This window comes from Neofelis nebulosa, chromosome 12 (assembly GCF_028018385.1).
Source record: "Neofelis nebulosa isolate mNeoNeb1 chromosome 12, mNeoNeb1.pri, whole genome shotgun sequence".
NCBI classification, from domain to species: domain Eukaryota; kingdom Metazoa; phylum Chordata; class Mammalia; order Carnivora; family Felidae; genus Neofelis; species Neofelis nebulosa.
The window spans coordinates 32809906-32829039 of NC_080793.1; positions in this window are offsets into that span (position 1 = coordinate 32809906).

Consider the following 19134-nt stretch of genomic DNA (forward strand, 5'->3'; position numbering starts at 1 on the left):
TAAAATATTGAAAGCCTTCCTCATGATTGAGAACAAAGTATGGATGTCCTCTCTTACTACTTCTGTTTGATATGGCACTGGAGCTCCTAGCCATTGCAATAAGGCAAGAAAAAGAAGTAAAAGCTATAAAGTTTGGAAAGGAAAAAGTAAAACCCTCTATTTCTCCCCAACATGATTCTTTACGTAGGAAATCTTAAGGAAGCCCCAAAACAACTACTAGAACTTAGAAATGAATTTTAAAAGGCCAAAGTAATTTAGAAAAGCTATAGTGAATTTAATACATGAATTTAGAAAATGTAGAACATAAAGTCAATTGTATTTTTATAGATCAGCAGCAAATACTTGGGAAATGCAATTAACAATATAATTCTGTATTAGATAACACCAAAAAACCATAATATACTTAAGAGATGGATCAGAGATCCAAACATAAGATCAAAACCATAAAACTTCTCGAGGGAAACAAAAACTTGGGTTAGGAAAAGATGTCCTACAGAGAGTATAAATGTCGCTGAATAGAAAGGAAAAAATTGATAAAATGGAACTAAATTTTTTTTTAAAAATGTTTATTTTTGAGAGAGAATGAGCAGGGGAGGGGCAGAGAGGGAGAGGACAGAGGAACCAAAGTGCGCTCCTCACTGACAGCAGAGAGTCCAATGTGGGGCTAGAACTCACGAACTGTGAGATCATAACCTGAGCTGAAGTTGGACACCTAACTGAGCCACCTAGGCACCTCAGAGTAAAAAGTTCTGCTCATCAAGTTATCATAGCAAAAACAAAAAGGGAAGACACAGATTGGAAGAAAATATTTACAATACACATCTCCTACAAACCAGTAATAAATAGACAAACAGCCCAATATAAAATGGGTGAAAGCCTCGAGCAGGTGATTCATGAAGGAAGATGTATAAATAGTCAATAAGCACATGAAATTTGTCGGTACCATTAGTCTTCAGGGAAAACACAAAGTAAAAGTATAATGAGATACTATTTCATACCCACTACAATTGCTAAAATTAAAAAGACCACACCAGCTGTTGGTGAAGATGTGGAGAAACTGCTGGTAAGAGTATAAAATTGCACAGTCACTTTGGAAAAATTTCTGGCAGTGTCTCATAAAATTAATCATATACCTGTGCTGTGGCCAGAAATCCTACTTCTAGGTATTTATCCAAAAGAAATTGCTATTCCAACAGCAATTTTATTTACTCCAGTCCCAAAATGAAAAGTACCCAAATATCCATCAACAGAAGGATAAATTTTGGTATAAATCATTTAAATACTACCCAACAAGAAAAAAAGAATAATATATGCAGCAACAAGAGCAGATCCCCAAAACACGTTGAGTGTAAGAAACCAGACACAAAATAATACATAGTGAATGATTCTATTTATATAGAATTACAGAAGGGGTAAAGCTTAGGTTGATAGAAATAAGAACATGGTACATGGTAATTTTCTGGGATGATGGAAATGTTTGATATCCTGATTGCGACCGTGGTAGATAACATGGGTATATATATTTGTAAAAACCCATTGAATTGTACACTTATGGTTAGGCATTTCATTGTATGTGTATTTTGCCTCTGTCAAAACCAAACTGACAGTTAACTGTATGCTATTGTAACAGTGGCCAAGGGGAGTTAAAGATATGAAGTTGGTCAACAATTATAGTGAAGAACAAAGAAAATGGGTGGTAATATTATAAGACAATAGTAGATTTCAAGGCAAAAGCATTATGTGAAACATTAAACAAAGTAATACATTTTGTATTGATAAAAGGAAGAATTCATAAGAAATATTTATATCTGGAAGGTATAGCCCAGAAATATATAAACCAAAATATGAACACAAGGGGGATTTGAGATGAGCACAGCAACACAGTATTGACAAAGTAAGTGGAGAATAAGTAGATAAAGAATGAGGATATGTAAAGTTTGAGAAAAATCAGTGATATATGTTAACTCTATGCCTTATAAAGAGACAATATGCATTGTTTCCTGATGTCCACATTAGACATTTATAAAATGTGATTATATACTGGACCAGATAGAAAACTTTAATATTCCAAAGTAGAAAATGTATAAGCCACAGTTTCTGACCAGAATACCATAAGATTTTGAAATTGACTAAAGCAAAACAATGTAGACTCTTGAATAAGACACTCTCCTAAATTACTTTTTGGGGCAAAGAGAAAATGTATACATTAATGACAATGAAAACCACTCCTAAAACTTAAGGGTATGGCCAAAGCAGAACTTAGACCAGATTTGGTGCCTTAAACATATATTTAATATTCAATATGAAACAAGGGAAAAATAAATGAAGATATTAGAAATAGAACAACGAATACAACTGAGGATACTGGCGATAGAAGCTCACCAAGTTAAATACAGAAATTACAGAATTGGTGGACATAAAGAGAGTGGAATGGTAAATCCATTGAGAATGTTGAGAAAAAACAAACAAAACCTCTAAGTCCAGTCAAGGAAGAGGAAAGGAAAGCTGCGATAGGGTTGGAAATGGGCATGGAATGACAGATATGAGGGAGAAGGAATTGCAAGTGAGAATGATGCCCACGTTCAAGCTAATAGATGATAAAATGGATGATTTTCCAAGGAAAAAAACAATCAAGTGTCCAAAATTAAAGGAGACCTGCATATACTAAGTGGACCCACACAGAGAGTCGTAAAGATTGTTAAAGATCTGTTCCACCCAGAAAGCACCAGACTTTGATGATTTTATGGGTAATTCCTGGAAATGTTCCAGGGGCAGGTATTTCTTTTGATCAGTAAATATGTTGGATATTAGAAATGTAAGAAGTCTTCTCAATTTATTTTTTTGAAACAAACATAAGTCTGATAACTAAACCTGACAAAACTGGTATACACACACAACTATGTCAGTCTCCTATGAAAATCAGTGTAAATAGTCTATATTAGAAAATTGACTTTTGTGCTGTGTTACACATATAATACCATAACCATGTTATATAGGGCTTATTTTAGCAATTTGTGGATTGTTCAACATGGAGTTTATTAGCATAGTTGATTACATTAAATAGGCTAAAAGGGGAATGAACATGATACCAGAAAGGCATTTAATACAATTTACCAGTTTTTAGCGATTTAACAGTCTTAGTAAGGAGATTTCCTTGACATACTAAAAAGCTCATTCATGAGCAACTATGAGTAAACCTATTTAATGGCAAAACCTTAGAAACATAAAGGTGCCAAATACCACTGAAAATATTTAACTTTATTATACTTTTTAACAGTATGATACTATTCCTAGCCATTGTTGTAAACAGAGAGAAATAAGTATAAATATTGGAAAGGAGGAGACAAAATTATCATTATCTAGAAAATACTTAGAAAATATAAGCGAATCAAGTGAGGAACTTTTTTTTTTTATTTTTGAGATAGCGCACAAGCAGGGCAGAGGCCGATAGAGGAGACAGAGGATCTGAAGGGGGCTTTCACATTGACGGCAGAGAGCCCAAGGTGGGCCTCAAACTCACCAACCATGACATCATGACCTGAGCTGAAGCTGGGGCCTTAATCAGCTGAACCACCCAGGCACCCCTCAAATGAAAACCTTTTAAAGCTAATATGAATTTTTGTGTCTCGTTAGAGTATGTGTGTACATACATATCATTATACCATATGACATACGCACATGTATGTATATACACATGTATGTATATACATACACATATGCATGCTGATTTCACATGTACATATGAACCAACACAAACCAACACAAACTGGCTAGAAAATATAATAGAAAAAAAGATCCCTTTCATAATTATGATAAATATATACAGGGACCTAGGGATTAACTTGGCAAGAAATAGGATTATATGAAGAAAGCAACAGAACTTCCTGGGGAACAAGAGAAGACCTGAATAAGTGGAGACAGACCACATTTCTGGAGAAAAAGACTCCAAATTATAAAAATGTGAATTTCCTCTAACTTACTCTAAATTCTAACCAAAATCCCAATGACACGTTTTGGGGATGTGACAAAATGATTCTAAAGTTTTGGTGGAATTGCAGATATTCAAGGGTATCTAAAAAATATTAAAAATTTTTTTAATGTTTTTTTTTTTTGGCAGAGAGAGAGAGAGAGAGAGACAGAGCATGAGTGGGGGAGGGGCAGAGAGAGAGGGAGACCGTGAATCTGAAGCAGGCTCCAGGCTCTGAGCTGTCAGCACAGAGCCTGACGTCGGGCTCGAACTCACGGACCATGAGATCATGACCTGAGCCGAGGTCAGACGCTCAACTGACTGAGACACCCAGGCACGCCTCTAAAAAATATTTTAAAAAGTAATGAGGGGAGAATTGCCCTGTAAGTTATTAAAATACATTATGAAGCTGTTGTGTGGAACGAGTTCAGATATAGATCGGCAGGTCATAAGATTAGAATCAAAAGTCTAGAAACAGTCACAAGTGTATATAACATATTAGCATATAATGAAGTTATACATTAGTTTTAAATCAACAAAAAATATTGTATTATTTCATAAAATAGCATTGGGTGGGGCATTAGTAAACTTATGCTGGAAAAGGCATTTTGGAGTTTTCCTGCCCCAAGCGCTCTTCACGATTTCAAATTCCCCCAACTCCCAAAGTTTTCCCATCCTTTGTAACTGCTTCCAGTTTGCTTCACTACCTCTTTGTCCAAAATTCCTTTCATATTTTTTCTTGAACCCAGATTTATCTTCTTCCTCTCCAACTTTCCCTTTCCTGGATCTGTTTTTTTAGCTGATAATTCTTTCCTTTTCCAGTGTAAGACCTCACAAGTCTTTTTTTTCTTCATGCACCTGTCTCAAAAAGGCCTCATTACTGGGTTGGACTAAGCCATCTTTTTTTTTGAGGGATATTGAGGGTGGAGTGAGTAAATGGACTCAATTAGTGAATGGGGTCATATGACAACTGCGGAATTTCCTTTGTAGGTCTAAAAGAGAAGAGGCTGTGGATTTTCAGGTCTTGATATTTTTGCCACCATCAGAATTGACGCACTGTGGGTCATTTGTAAATTGGAATGCATTAATCACAAATGAAACCAAGTCAGGGGTTTGAGGCTGGGTGGGCACTACTAAGAGGGCTCAGAGGTTCCCAGAGGTAGGTGGAGGAGGTCTAGCAGGCAGGGCATGCCTTCCTAAATAATAGGCTCCCACCAGAGTAATATTTGTATGTTGAGGGTTCCCACAGAGTTTGGTTTTAAGAACGGTTTCTGCTACAAAAATGTTTGAAGATCACTTCTTAAAAAAACAATTAAATGATAAATATTTTTAATAAAAAATAGCTGCTTTAGAAAACAGTATGAATTGGGAGCACCTGGGTGGCTCAGTCTGTTAAGCCTTCGACTTCAGCTCAGGTCATGGTCTCTTGGTTCGTGAGATCAAGCACTGAGCCTGCCTTAGAACCTCTCTCTCCCTCTCTCTCTGCCCCTCCCCCACTCATTCTCTCTGTCTGTCTCTCTTTCTCTCTCTCTCTAAAAAATAAATATTAAAGAAAAAAAGCAGTGTGAATTGTAAATTAAATAGATACATGGCTACAAAAGACATTTAACAGTAGTTATATCTGAGTGGTGGGAAGTGAAAGATAGATTTATTCCTTTTGCTTATATTTATTTAAAACATTTTATAGTGATAACATATTAATGTTATTTGTTTTTATTTTTATACCTTTGAGGTATAATTTGGATATGGTAAAATGCACAAAGTTTAAGTATATCATGTTATGACATTCCACGTATGTATACACCTATGTGACCATCACGCAGATCAATATATAGACTATTTCTATCACCCTAAAGAGTTTCCCCATGGCCCCTGCCATTCAGTAGCCCCACTCCCCATATCCCACCAGAGATAACCACTATTTTGACCTAGTTTAGATTAGTTTTGGTCTGTTTTTAAACTTATTTTATATGGAATCACAGAGTGCGTACCTGTTAGGTTTGGATTATTTTGCTCAATATAGTATTTCTGAGATCCATTCACATTGTTTTATATATTAATAAGTTTTCTTTAAATTGCTGGGTGATATTCCATTTAATGGCTGTATCACAATCTGTTTATTCTTTCCTTGTGGGACATTTGATTATTTACATTTTTTGCTATTAAGAATAAAGTGGTTCTCAGGGGTGCCTGGCTGGCTCAGTTGGTAGAGCATGTGACTCTTGATCTCAGGGTTATGAGTTTAAGCGCCATGTTGGGCACAGAGTTTACTTAAAAAACAAAACAAAACAAACACACGAAAATAATTAAGTGGCTCTAAACAATCTTGTATGATTTTTTTTGGTGGACATATCATCCCTTTCTCTTGGACATATACCTAGGAATAGGATTACAGGAGATCTGCATCTTTAACTTTTCAAGACTTTGCCAATCTTTTCATCAAAGTGGTTACATGAATTTACTTCTCAATTAGCACTGCTTGAAAGTTGCTCATTCTGTTTTCCCTCTCCCACTGTAAAGTTCAAACAATACAGACTTTTCCCTATGGGAAGACCAAAACTAAGCCTGGAGGAATGTGGCAAAGCCAACTCTCATGTGGTCCAGTGTCCAATCCAAGAGAAACATGTAGAGAGCAACAACAGGTCTGTAGGTTGACAGTTGTTGTTGCTGTCTGTGTCCAGGTTGCAAGTCCCAGAGGAGAGTGGGAAACAGAGGGATGTGTGTGGAAAGCCAGTCTCAGGAAAGGGCTTACAGACATTAGATAAGACGTCAGGTTCCAGGGATAATTGGTTAGAATTCCATCTCTTCAGGGAACCAGAGGATCTTGGGTACAAGGGGGTAGATTCATGAGCCAGCCATATGCTGAATCCTTAAATGATTCAGGTTTCATCTGATGTTTACACCAGCATTAGGATTGCTGTTTCTTTGCCTTTCTGGGCACATAGGGTAGGAGGCTTTTAAGATGCCACTCAACCTGGGCTACCTTGAACCTGCAAGTAGAACTTCAGGTAGATATGGCCGAGCTGATATAAACAGGGACACCAATATCCAAGCCCAAGTGTACAATTGAACGTAATCCTGGGGCACAGTTTGTACGTCAGTTTTCTAGGCAGGAGGCTAAGGAAGGAAGGCTATGGAGGAAGTGAGATCTATTAACGTGTGAACCCAGGAGGTATTGCTTGCCAAGACAAGTGGAACCATCTGAACTGAATAGCTGTTGGTGAATCCTAGTAACAACAGCGACAATGAGGCCAAGTTTTCAGGTATAACTTCCATAAAGATTACTCACTTTTGGTCTGTTTTATGGTCATAGTCTGGATCCTTAGGTCTCCCTGAATGATGTAGAAATTTGTTACTGATGACCCATATGAGAGTTCAGCCAAGCCTGACTCTACTTCTAAAATATATTTTGAATTCTTTTGCTTCTTTCCAATTTTATTGCCATCGCTTTAGTTGAAGCCATGATATATATTCCTCCATATATTGCAATGGCCTCATCACCAGTTTCCTCATATCAACTTCTGGCCCACTCAAATTCATTCCATATAGCATTACTCATCATGTTATCCTCTTTCTTAAAATCATGTTGAAATCTCAGGAGCATGTATTTGCAGCATATATTTGTGGATACTAGAAAATGTGCCAGTTTGAGAGTTAGAAGACTCAGGTTCTAATCCTGGGACAACCACTAACTAGCTGTGTTACTGAGCAGTCTCTCCTCTATGTCCCAGACCTTAGTTTCCTTATGTGTAGGTTAAAGAATAGGACCAAACCATGAAGTCTCTAGGGGCCATTGTAGGTCTAACCTTCTGAGATACTTTGTGGGGCTAATTCAGAGGATTTTTCTTGAATCCTTTCCTGGGATGGAGAGAAAGAAGTGAGACCCTGGGATGGGATTTCAGTTCAGCTCTCCCATTTCTTTTCTGAGAGATGGCTGGCATCCCTGAAGTTTTAAGACAATTCCCACACACTGAGGAAAACCATATGAAAATGTTTCAAGAGCATCTCCTCATTCCAGCAGGTGTGTCTCAAGGACTGAGAGTTCCCTGTGGTTTTACATCGTGGATGTTGGCTCTGGTTGAGTTCTCTGTGCTTTACTGCACAGACATGTGGATTCTTCTGAGAACCATCTTTGTAGGATTCTGAATGGTGAATGTCAACATATATTCAATTGTCCAGTTATGGTTTTTAAAACATAAGTCTTATGGCAAAGAACTCTACACACGCACTATACAAATGCCAATTTCCTGGTTTTAGTTGTGTACTATATATAGTTCAGTAAGATCCAGTCATTGACAGAACCTGGGTGAAGGGTACATGAGATCTCTTTGTTCTATCTTTGCAGCTTCCTGTGAATCTTTGTTTCAAAAATTTTTTGAAAAAAAACCAAGTCTTTACAAGGTTGTTAATAGGACTCTCTAGGGCTGATTCCATAATGTCTCCCACAGTTGTCTGAGTTGGAGCTTTTTTTTCCCCTAAGGTGCAATGTAGATTTCCTCACAATGCAGTGGCTTTTCATAATTTCTACCATGAGGTTTGGTCCCTGGCATCTCTTTTTGAAGGCTCAGTCTACACATTCAGTGTCCTATGTGTTTACGTTCTTTTTGACCAGTCTTAGCAATAGCACTACATGGGCTGTTCTTTCTGGGTCCGTGGATTCTACACTAGCTCCCACATTTCTCTTCTCCATTTCTAGGCTCAGCCCTCCCTGGCTCTATGTACACAGAGGGCTGGGGAGTGGCCTGGCCAATGTCCTTTCCAGACTTCTACAAGGAGAATCTCCAAATGACCACTGGGGCACATAGGATGAAGCGAGCTCAGTGCTCATTTGGGGATTCAGACAATGGAGAACCATTTTTCTGTAGATTGGGGTGGAGGCTGTCAAGGCATGAGGAGAAGGTGCTGCAGGCAAGTATGATTAATGGCACCCCCAAAGATGTCCATGTCCTAATCCCAAGGATCTGTGAATACATTAGATCACATGGCAAAGGCAAATTAAGGTAGCAGATGGAATTCAGGTTGCTGATCAGCTGGCTTTAATATCCTGAGATGTCCTGGTGGGCTCGTTGTTATCACAAAAGTCTTTAAAAGTAGAAGGGGGAGGCAGAACAGAAGAGGCAGAGAAAGAGAAGTGGTGAGGAAGCAGGATCAGAGAGATACTACATTGCTGGCTGTGAAGGTAGAAGAAGGGACCATGAGTCAATATATGGGGGTGGCCTCAACAAGCTGGAAAAGGCAAATAAACTAACTCTCTCCGAAGCTTTCAGAAGGGAGTGCATCTTGATTTTAGTCCAGTAAGACCTGTATCAGACGTCTGACCCACAGAACTATAAAATAATAGATTTGTGTTGTTTCAAGCTACTGACTTTGTAGCAATTTGTTACAGCACAGTAGAATACTGATACTGTAGAAAAGCAATGTACTCCGGCAGTATATAAGGTTTCAGGGTAAGAATTAGTTGAGGGAGGACTGGAACTCAGGAATCAGAGAAGAGTTTTGGGGCTGGGTGGAGTGAAATCATACAGCAGGTAGTGATTGGGAGGCACAAGAAGCCCAAGTTTTAGGGACATAGTCATAGAGAGGACAGTGCTATGCCAGGAGGAACTGAGTTAAGCATTAGGAAAAGAGAGGGTCAGCTCAGGTAGTCAGAGAAGCAGTCTGGGGACTTGAAGTGCATTGGTAATAGTACAAAGGTGAGACTTGGGTGGGGAGAGTATATGTGGGAAGAGTGGGTTTGTATTAGGCTGGGGCACAGAAGAAGGGAATGGAAAGAGCGCAGGGCTAGGAATCAAGGAGTCTGTATTTTAACTATTTTGCTAAGCCTCCTGGGCCTCAGTTTTCCCACATGTTAGATGAGGGGCTCAGAGTATGAGTACTGTTTTCCAGATTGAAACAAAATTTACACGATTTGGCGAAGGACTTTATTGAGCTCTTTAGGACTAACCTGACTGTAGTTGTAGCATTTCAGCTCATTATGTCACTAAGTCAGTGTCTTTGGACACAGCTCAATGTGGTGCATATCAGTGACAGTGGAATATGGCTTCCCCCTTAGCAGAATAACTTGGCTCCACAGGTGAGTGTTCATTGTATTGCTTCAATGTAGAAATAATGACTATAGCACACACAAGTCCCCCCGTAATTGAAATAATTTCACATTTTCAGAGTTGTACGTACATGGTGCTTTTCATGGCACAAGTTGAAAGTCTTTGCAAATTCAAACCGCCATTTCTGATTTCTTTCAGGATAGGCAGGTAGTAGCCTAAAGTTGGCCAAACAGAGAAACACAGGGCTATGGATCCCCAAATCTCTCTTAATTCTTAAGCATTAAGTATTTCAGAATCCTGAAATACTGAGTTCAGTAAAAATGTCTTTGCATTCTGTTTGATTTTGTACACTTTTCAGTTTCTCACAAACCTTTTACTGACAGAGCATCGTAGCATCTGCCAGTGATAGGGCAACCAGAGGGTTTGGCAGCTTGTGGGTGGGAGTTTCAGGGTTTGGGGACTTGGCAGCAGTTAGATTGGGCTGTCGGTGTGGGAGGATGGAACTGTGTATTGATGATGGTCTTGGCTTTTCCTAAATCACAATTGCATCATATGAGATAGCTGAATTTATGTTGAGCTTTACAAAAGCCTCCTGGGAAAAGGGCAAAACTGGTTTTAGTGCGTAAGAAGTTTATTTATGGCAATTATGGTACCAAGCTGAGACTGGAGACTGTTGAGAATCTGGACCGTTTTCTGGTGGAGGAAAAAAAAAATGATTTTACTTTTGTAAGTAGGGATCCCATAGTAGAATCACTTTGTAGTTGTACTGAGTTTTGAAAGTCTTCTTGTCCTTTCCATAGGGCAGCAGGTAGAATATTCTTGTTATGCGAATTCAAATAAGGGTGGCTTCTGGAAAGAAATATGAGGGGAAAAAAAAAAGAGAATAAGAGTGAATGGAAAGAAAATGGCCAGCTCTTGGGGAGGTGTTTTGAGGATGTCAAGTACGGTTGGCCAGGTTTCTTATGACTCATCTGCACAGCAGAACCGTATGACTGGCCCTCCTGGAAACACAGGGTCACACCTTTCTGTAGTACTGAGATGACTCACAGAGAAGGGGGCTGTAGGTTCCATCGCAGATTTGTCTGATGTGCATAAATGTGACTTGTATCTTTGATTTGATTTTTTAACTTGTGGTGTCCTGATTTCTAGTGATAGAATGCCCTGGAAGGGAAATTGTATTTAATGATTTTTTTTTCCAAAAAAGATTAGAAAACTAGAGCTCATCTCAGTCACCCTCGCATATAGTCCTAGAAATGGGTTACTTTTGGTAAGGTTCTAGCAAGAGTTCTTCCAGTATAGTGTAGTATAATGTAATCTATCAATTGACAACTCAGTGGGATATACTAAGCACTTTAACTTTTTTTCAGTTACTTCTTTCTATTAAAATCTGTAGAATCTTCTTTTCCTTTGCTTTAATAAAATATTAAGTAAGTATCAAAACATACTGGTCATTTTTGATGAGTAAAGTTCAGTCCAACACAGTTTAAAACTTTCCCCCTAACCCATTGCTCGAGGGACCCAAAAGTGTGTTGGAAGGGGAGATTGGAAAAAGAGGGAGGAAGGGAGAGAGACAGAGGGAGAGAGAGAAGGTTGGAGGGAGGGAGGGAGGAAGAGAGAGAGGGAGATGTTGAGAAATAGACATAGATAGATGATAGAGATAGGTAGATAGCTGGAAAGAAAGGAAGAAAGAAAAAGAAAGAAAGAAAGAAAGAAAGAAAGAAAGAAAGAAAGAAAGAAAGAAAGAAAGAAAAGAAAGAAAAGAAAGAAAAGAAAAGAAAGAAAGAAAGAAAGAAAGAAAGAAAGAAAGAAAGAAAGAAAGAAAGAAAGAAAGAAAGATTCTAAGAGATTTCCTCCCCTTCTGTCATGTACATAGTCCCTGACTGGGGCAAAGAGATCTTGGATAGAAGAGGTAACAATAGTTTTACAACTGTGACTACTTGCCAGTTGTAGGGAGGTACCCTATTTACTCTGGTCACTCTAGTTCTATCTGCTTCTAGCAGCCTCTGCTGATGTCATTGTCTCCATGTGATGGTTTCTTGTTCAGGCCAACCTGGCCCACTCTGTCAGTGAGGGCTTTCTTAGAGAGGGGCAACCCTGCTGTGGTTCATGCCTCCTGGCCTCTGTCTGGTAGAGTGTCACCTCATTTGTCCTGGCTCTCTGGATAGCCCTTTTTGTCTCTCAGTCCCTTGTCTGTTGTGGAGTCCTTTCTGTGGACTGATGGGGTTTTCTGCCATACCTTTTGTCATGAAACCAGACTGGAGGTGCCACACATCTTTTCCTTCCCAGGATTACTATTCTATGCTTCCTTGCTGTGCTATAGCAAGATTACTGCAGTAAGCCTCTTGCCTTCAGACATCTGTAGGGAGAAGTGGGCACAAGGCTCTAAGTTCCATTGCATGCCCCCGTCTACAGGCCAGGCCCACCCTAGAACTCACACACCAGGCTTTGCTGTGCTCCCCTCATGTCACAGTGAGATCACAGTAGTTCTCCTTTCCTGCAGTTACCCCCAACCCAAAGTTGTTTTTGTGTTTTGTTTTGTTTTGTTTTGTTTTGTTTTAATTTGAGAGGGAGTGTGAGATGGGGGGGGGGGAGAGAAAGAGAGAGAGAGAGAGAGAGAGAGAGAGAGAATTCCAAGCAGGCTCCAATCTCAGTGTGAGCCCAGTGTGGTGCTTGATCCCACAACCCTGGTACCATGACCTGAGCTGAAATCAAGAGTCAGACACTCAACCAACTGAGCTACCTGGGCACCCCATACCAGGAGTTCTTTTAGAGCCGTGCATCTCCTCCCTCTAACAAACTTGGCTTTGTAGGAGAGGGGAAAAGAAAGTTTCCTCACAATAAGCAAGGCTGGGGATTCCATTCACCCTCCTCTTCCTGCCTAGGCTCTTACATGGACTGGGAAGAGGTGGGAGGGTTGGGTTGATGGCCTCTAGTCATAGTCTTGGTTGTGACTAGTAGTAAGCCTTAAGGGAAGGTGTCTGTCCCTTTAGATATGGAGACTCAGTGCCTGTAGATTTCATCTATAGCCCCTAGTGCCAGTACTGGGGCCATAGGGAAAGTTCTACTTGGCATCCTGGCATACTAATATCTGGTTTTACGTATGACTATGTTCTCCTGTCATTTGGTGGCCTTTCATTGTTATGGGATGGTATGATGGGTTTTTGTTTTTTCTGTATCTGTCAATTCATATTTCTAGAAAAATCATAGAAAATAATGATTTATGAAAAATAAATCTCTGTTTACTTTAGTAGTGACTTGTTTCCCAGGAAATATTTGATTTCCCCAGCTAGATGCTATAAATGCAGTAGGACATTATATTTATATTAATATAATAGGAATTTTTTTCTGTAAGTCAAATCATGGTCTTCAAGATGTGTTCAATGTAATAAAAGCCCAGGGAGACAGTAGAGTGCATGGAGGGGTCAAGGTAAGTTGGCTAGGATCAGCAGCTTTATGAGACTGGTGAGTTAATTAACATCTTCCTCATAAGCAAAATAAAAATACTACTACCTATCCAACTCAGAGGGTTATGAAGTCTCAGTTGAATAATGTATGTAAAGCATTCAACATAATGCCTGGATCATAGGATGTATATCATAAAGTTAGCTACTTTTATTATCTTTATGGTATACTTGATTATTGATACTTTTATGTTATTCCCCTACAATTTGAATAAAAACATATCGATTGGGCAGGGGAGGCCAAGACCAGGAATTCTATTAGATATAAGGAGGGTTAGCATATATCATGTTAGCAGAAAAAAGAATCAAGTTCAGGAAAACAGCACAAGTTAGGGATTCCATCCAAAAGATTGGGAGATACAAGTTCAGGGATGAAAGTCAGAGTGTGAATAACTAAAAATTAGGCATATCACAGCATGAATAAAGCTTGATAGTTATGGATTTGAAAGATAAAGTCTAGAACACATCTCAGAGGATGGGTGTCTTGGGATTGTGGACTGTATTAAACCAGAGCCTCTGACAGTAGTGCTGCTTGGGGTATGAGAGAAGATAATTCCCTTATGGCATTTTTCTTTTTGCCAGAAGGATCTTTAAATATTTTTCTTTTGTGATCGGCAGGTCTCATTTCCTTCTTTTCTACTAACTCTGGTGGGGTGAAGTAGAACTGAGCATTAGAAAAATTATTGTTAACTGAATAGGCAAAAAATAATCTCATTTAAATTTTTACTTTTTGATCATAAGTGGGGTTTAACATATAACATCACAATGTTAGCTGTTTGCATTTCTCCTTTTGTGAATTATATACTCATGCTATTTGTAATTGGTTCATTAAAATTTTAGGTTTTTTCTATTAATCTGCATATGCTCTTGATATATTGACTCTTGGTCAATCATATTTGCTGTATTTCTCGCCACTTCTTTTTACCTTTTAATTTTGACTTTGTGCTTTTAGGGTATATGGAATCAACACAATGAAAAGGTAACCTATGGCATGGTAGAAAATATTCGCAAACCATACATCTGATAAGGGATTAATATCCAACATATATAAGGAAGTCTTAAAACTCAATAGTAAGGGGCGCCTGGGTGGCTCAGTCGGTTAAGCGTCCGACTTCAACTCAGGTCACGATCTCGCGGTCTGTGAGTTCGAGCCCCGCGTCGGGCTCTGGGCTGACGGCTCAGAGCCTGGAGCCTGTTTCGGATTCTGTGTCTCCCTCTCTCTGACCCTCCCCCGTTCATGCTCTGTCTCTCTCTGTCTCAAAAATAAATAAGCGTTAAAAACATTTAAAAAAAAAAAAAAAACTCAATAGTAAAAGAACAAGTAACCTGATTAAAAATTTGGCCATTGAATAGACATTTTTCCAAAGAAGGCATACAAATGACCAGCAGGTACATAAAAAATAAAAGATGCTCAATGTTGCTAATCATCAGGGAAATGTAAATCAAAACCACAATGACATCTTACCTCACACCTGTTAGGATGGCTATTTTCAAAAAGTCAAAAGACAACAAGTGTTGATGAGGACGTGGAGAAAAATCCTTGTGTACTGTTGGTGGGAATGTAAGTTGGTATAATCATTATGGAAACAGTATGGAGGTTCCTCAAAAAATTAAAAATAGTACTACCATATGATCTGAGTATATAACCAAAGGAAATGAAATTAGTATCTCTGAGAGATATCTGCACTTCCTTGTTCACTGCCACATTATTCACAATAGTCAGGATATGGAAATAATCTAAATGTTGACTGATAAATGGATTATATATATATATATATATATATATATATATATATATATATATATACATAGTGGAGTATTAGCTTTAAGAGAGGAGGAAACTGTCATTTGTGACAATATGGATGAAACTGGAGGACATTATGCTAGTGAAAAACAACAAACAAACACAAAAAACCAACCTCATGGTAACAGAGAATAGAATAGTGGTTACCAATGGCTGGAGCATGAGGGGAAGAGGAGGTTTAAAAAAATTAAATAGTAAAGTGGTAATTCCCAGGGGCTGGGGAGGGGGGGGGGGCGGGTCATGGGAAGTTATTGTTTAATGAGAACAGAATTTCAGTTTTGCAAGATGAAAAGTTCTGGAGATCGATGGTGGTGATGGTTGCACAATAATATGAATGTACTTAATACCCTTGAACTGTATACTTAAAAATTGTTAAGATAAAAAAATAATTGTGTTATGTGTATTTTAACCACAATACAAAATTAAAAAAGGAAAAAAAGGAAAATATTAATACATTAAAAAAGAAAAAATTAAATAAAATAAAGGGACATATGTTCAGCTGGTGCAAAGATTAAACAGATAACAGGAAGATACTATGGTGGAAAACAGTTTGGTAGTTCCTCAAAAAGTGAAACATCGAATTATTATATGTTCCAGCAATTCCAATCCTAGGTACATGCTGGAAATAATAAAAAGTTGGTATGTGCACACTGATGTTCACAGCAGCATTATTCACAATAGCCAAAAGGTGGAAACAACTCAAGTGTCCATCAACAGATGAATGGATAAACACTCTATGATATGTAGAGAGAATGGAACACTATTTAGCCATAAAAAATAGTGAAACCCTGACACATGCTACAACATGGATTAACCTTGAAAACATTATGCTAAGTGAAATAGGCCAGACAAAATAATTACATGATTCTATATGTGTAAAGTAGATAGAATAGGCAAATTCAGAGAGATAATATAGAGAATTGAGGTTACCAGGGGCTGAGGAGGGGAAGGAAAAAGAAAGTTAATGCTTAATGGGTAGAGTTTCTGTTTGGGATGATGAAAAAGTTTTGGAAATAGTGGTGATGGTTACATAACACTGTAAATTTACTTCATTCCCCTGAATTGTGTACTTAAAAATGGTTAAAATGGAAAATTTTGTTATGTATATTTTGCCACAATTACATTTTTTAAAAAGAAAAGAAAAAAAATACCAATCTTTTACTTTAAAACCTCTTTTACAACTTTTAAGATGACTTCCATGACTTTTTTCCAATGTACATTTTTTTACATATAATTCTTTATATTTTCCTTCAGGCATTATAAAGTTCAATTTTTGCATTTAAATCTGTTATCCATCTGAAATTTATTTATGAGATACAGATACAAATTTATCACAGCATCATTTACTGTCTATTCTCTTCTGCACTAATTAGTGATCTTTCTTCATCATACATTAAACTTATATATAATAAGTATAATAATGTGTAAATTCTGTTGTTGATTTGAAGAATATCAAAGGGATTTTTGCTTCTTTGGTTATGGAAATGTGGATACTGAGCTTCTAATTGTGTATTTACCTTAGGGATTTCTTTTTGTGTATCATGATTATTCCATGTTAGTATAAGCTCAATGTTTTCAGAATGTAAGTTATCAAGTGGTGCTACAGTTCATTTAAATTTATTTATAAACATTATTTTTTCCACATATGGCCAAAGCTCAACACCACTGGTTTTGACAAAAAACAATGCCTATCACGTTCAGTTTCATTAGTAGGGAAAGAAAATCTGCTCCTATACCATTTGTAGGGCCATTAGTGGTTATTACATCATATTTGTTATTATAAGTAATGCCCTTCTACACTATCATTCCAACTGGGCTGGTGGGCTGTTAATTCAGCAGATTTAATTTTCTAAGTGAGAAAAGTTGCCTTGTATCAAGCTCATGAATATAATGCCTGGTTGTGGATATAATTCTTCCATTATCATCTTCATTCATCACAAGGCAAGTGGCCAGAAATGTGGTATTAGATATGGCGAAGACTTAAAGATTTCCCTTGCTTAATTTTACCAATGCATTTTACTTCTTCATTGTAACAATGATATGTCTGTCTACATACAGAACTGAATTTAGAGCATATATATTTTCAGTATTAAGCCACTGCATTTTTTTTTAGAATATTTTAACTGGAATCATTCTCTAGATATTATTTATCAAGTGACCTTGCCCATTTGAATGGTCTCTGGTCTCTGGCAAAGTACTGCTTCCCCATTCATTATCTGAGTTTTGTAACTATTAGGTCATTCTGTGGGGCTCAGGCTCATAGATGGGTCTCTAGGACTATCCTGTCTTTCTTGGGATTTGCTCATCCTGGCCAACTTCTGTCTCCATTTGGATTTTTGTTCATTTACATTTAAGGGATCCAAAGGAACATAGTCAATCTATTACTACTGAGTAGATCATCACAACTTAGTTGTGTCTTAAATTTCTCTGAGCTTCTTAGGTTCTTGGCATAGTGTACACTGATTTTTCTGGACTTGACCAACTCATCAAACCATTCTACCTCCTCCTTCATACCAGTGAAAGAAGCAGAACATGAGAGACAGAAGCAGAAATACCAGCCCCAGTGCGTCAGGAAATCTGAATGAATCTTGATTCATGGATCCTGTGGAGGAAGAATATATTATTGGCCTGCAGATTTGGTGAGGTTATAGGAAAAGCAACAGAAGGTTTCTGTGGAAAACAAATTTTTATGGAGTTTAAGAATCAGACATAACTGATAGCTGAGATAAAGTTGTTTGAGAGTTTGGGGATTTAATGAGAATTAGGCAGATATTCCTGGAGCTTCGGCTATTTTCTAGGATTCATAGAGAAGAGAGGTTTTTATAATTTTGTCTATAAATGACAGGTCTTTTTTGTAGGTTCAGGATAGGATGAGGAACAGAACCTGTTGCACAGCCTAATGACATGAGGATGACAAGTAACGACCTAGCAACCCAGGAAGAATGGTCCCTAGCTCTTGGTGATGTCACTGTGATTAGGTTCCCAGGCTCTGGTAGAGAAATGGCCGAAGGGAGGGTAAGCAAGTGGTAAGAGAGAGGGAGGCACCTGGAGTATCATTTTATAAGTTCAAGTCTTGTAATTATATTTGATCTGGTAAAGGAGAGGTTTTTGCTTTGTTTTGTTTTTCCTCCTTTGTTAAGGGTCTGTTCAGTTCTCTATTCCACTGGAAGTGTGATCGGTTGAAGCTGAGAAGATCAGGCCTTAATAGCGTCAAATCCGAAGAGAGAAGGATTGGGATGGGAACTCAGGGTTACAGACTGAAAAATAAAGGGGTTGAAGTAGTAAGGATTGCAGTATTTAGATGGAAGAGGGGCAACCAGATAGTGGAATACCTGAATAGACATAGGGTACTTGCAATAAGAAGGCAGGACTTTGGGAGACAGGGATCTTGTTCAAGATATTAATTTTTTAGAAGAAAGGCATAATATATATTAAGTAACATAAAACCATAAAGATTTCTCTACTGGATAATTTAAAATAAAATTTTTTCTCTAGAAGTTTTAAGTATTAGTAATGCAGATTGAAACCTAAAAAAATACATCACAACATATTTGTGAATATTCCTCACCAAAATTTCTCAAAATTACAAGTATGTATGTATTACACACTTAAAACACAATTATCTATCTATATTTATCTATCTACCTATTACACAAAATTAGCTTGATTCCTTTCCTAATTGTGTGCTTTATTTTTGGCTTGCTATTTGTAATAAGTGACTCAGAAACGGAAGTGAAAAATCATTTTACAGTTTGACCAAGGATTTTTATTTTTTGTTAGGGTTGTTGTAATTCTTACATAATACAAATACAAACCTCTGAATTTTTATGAGATGTCTGGTGCTAGGTTTCTGTGTAA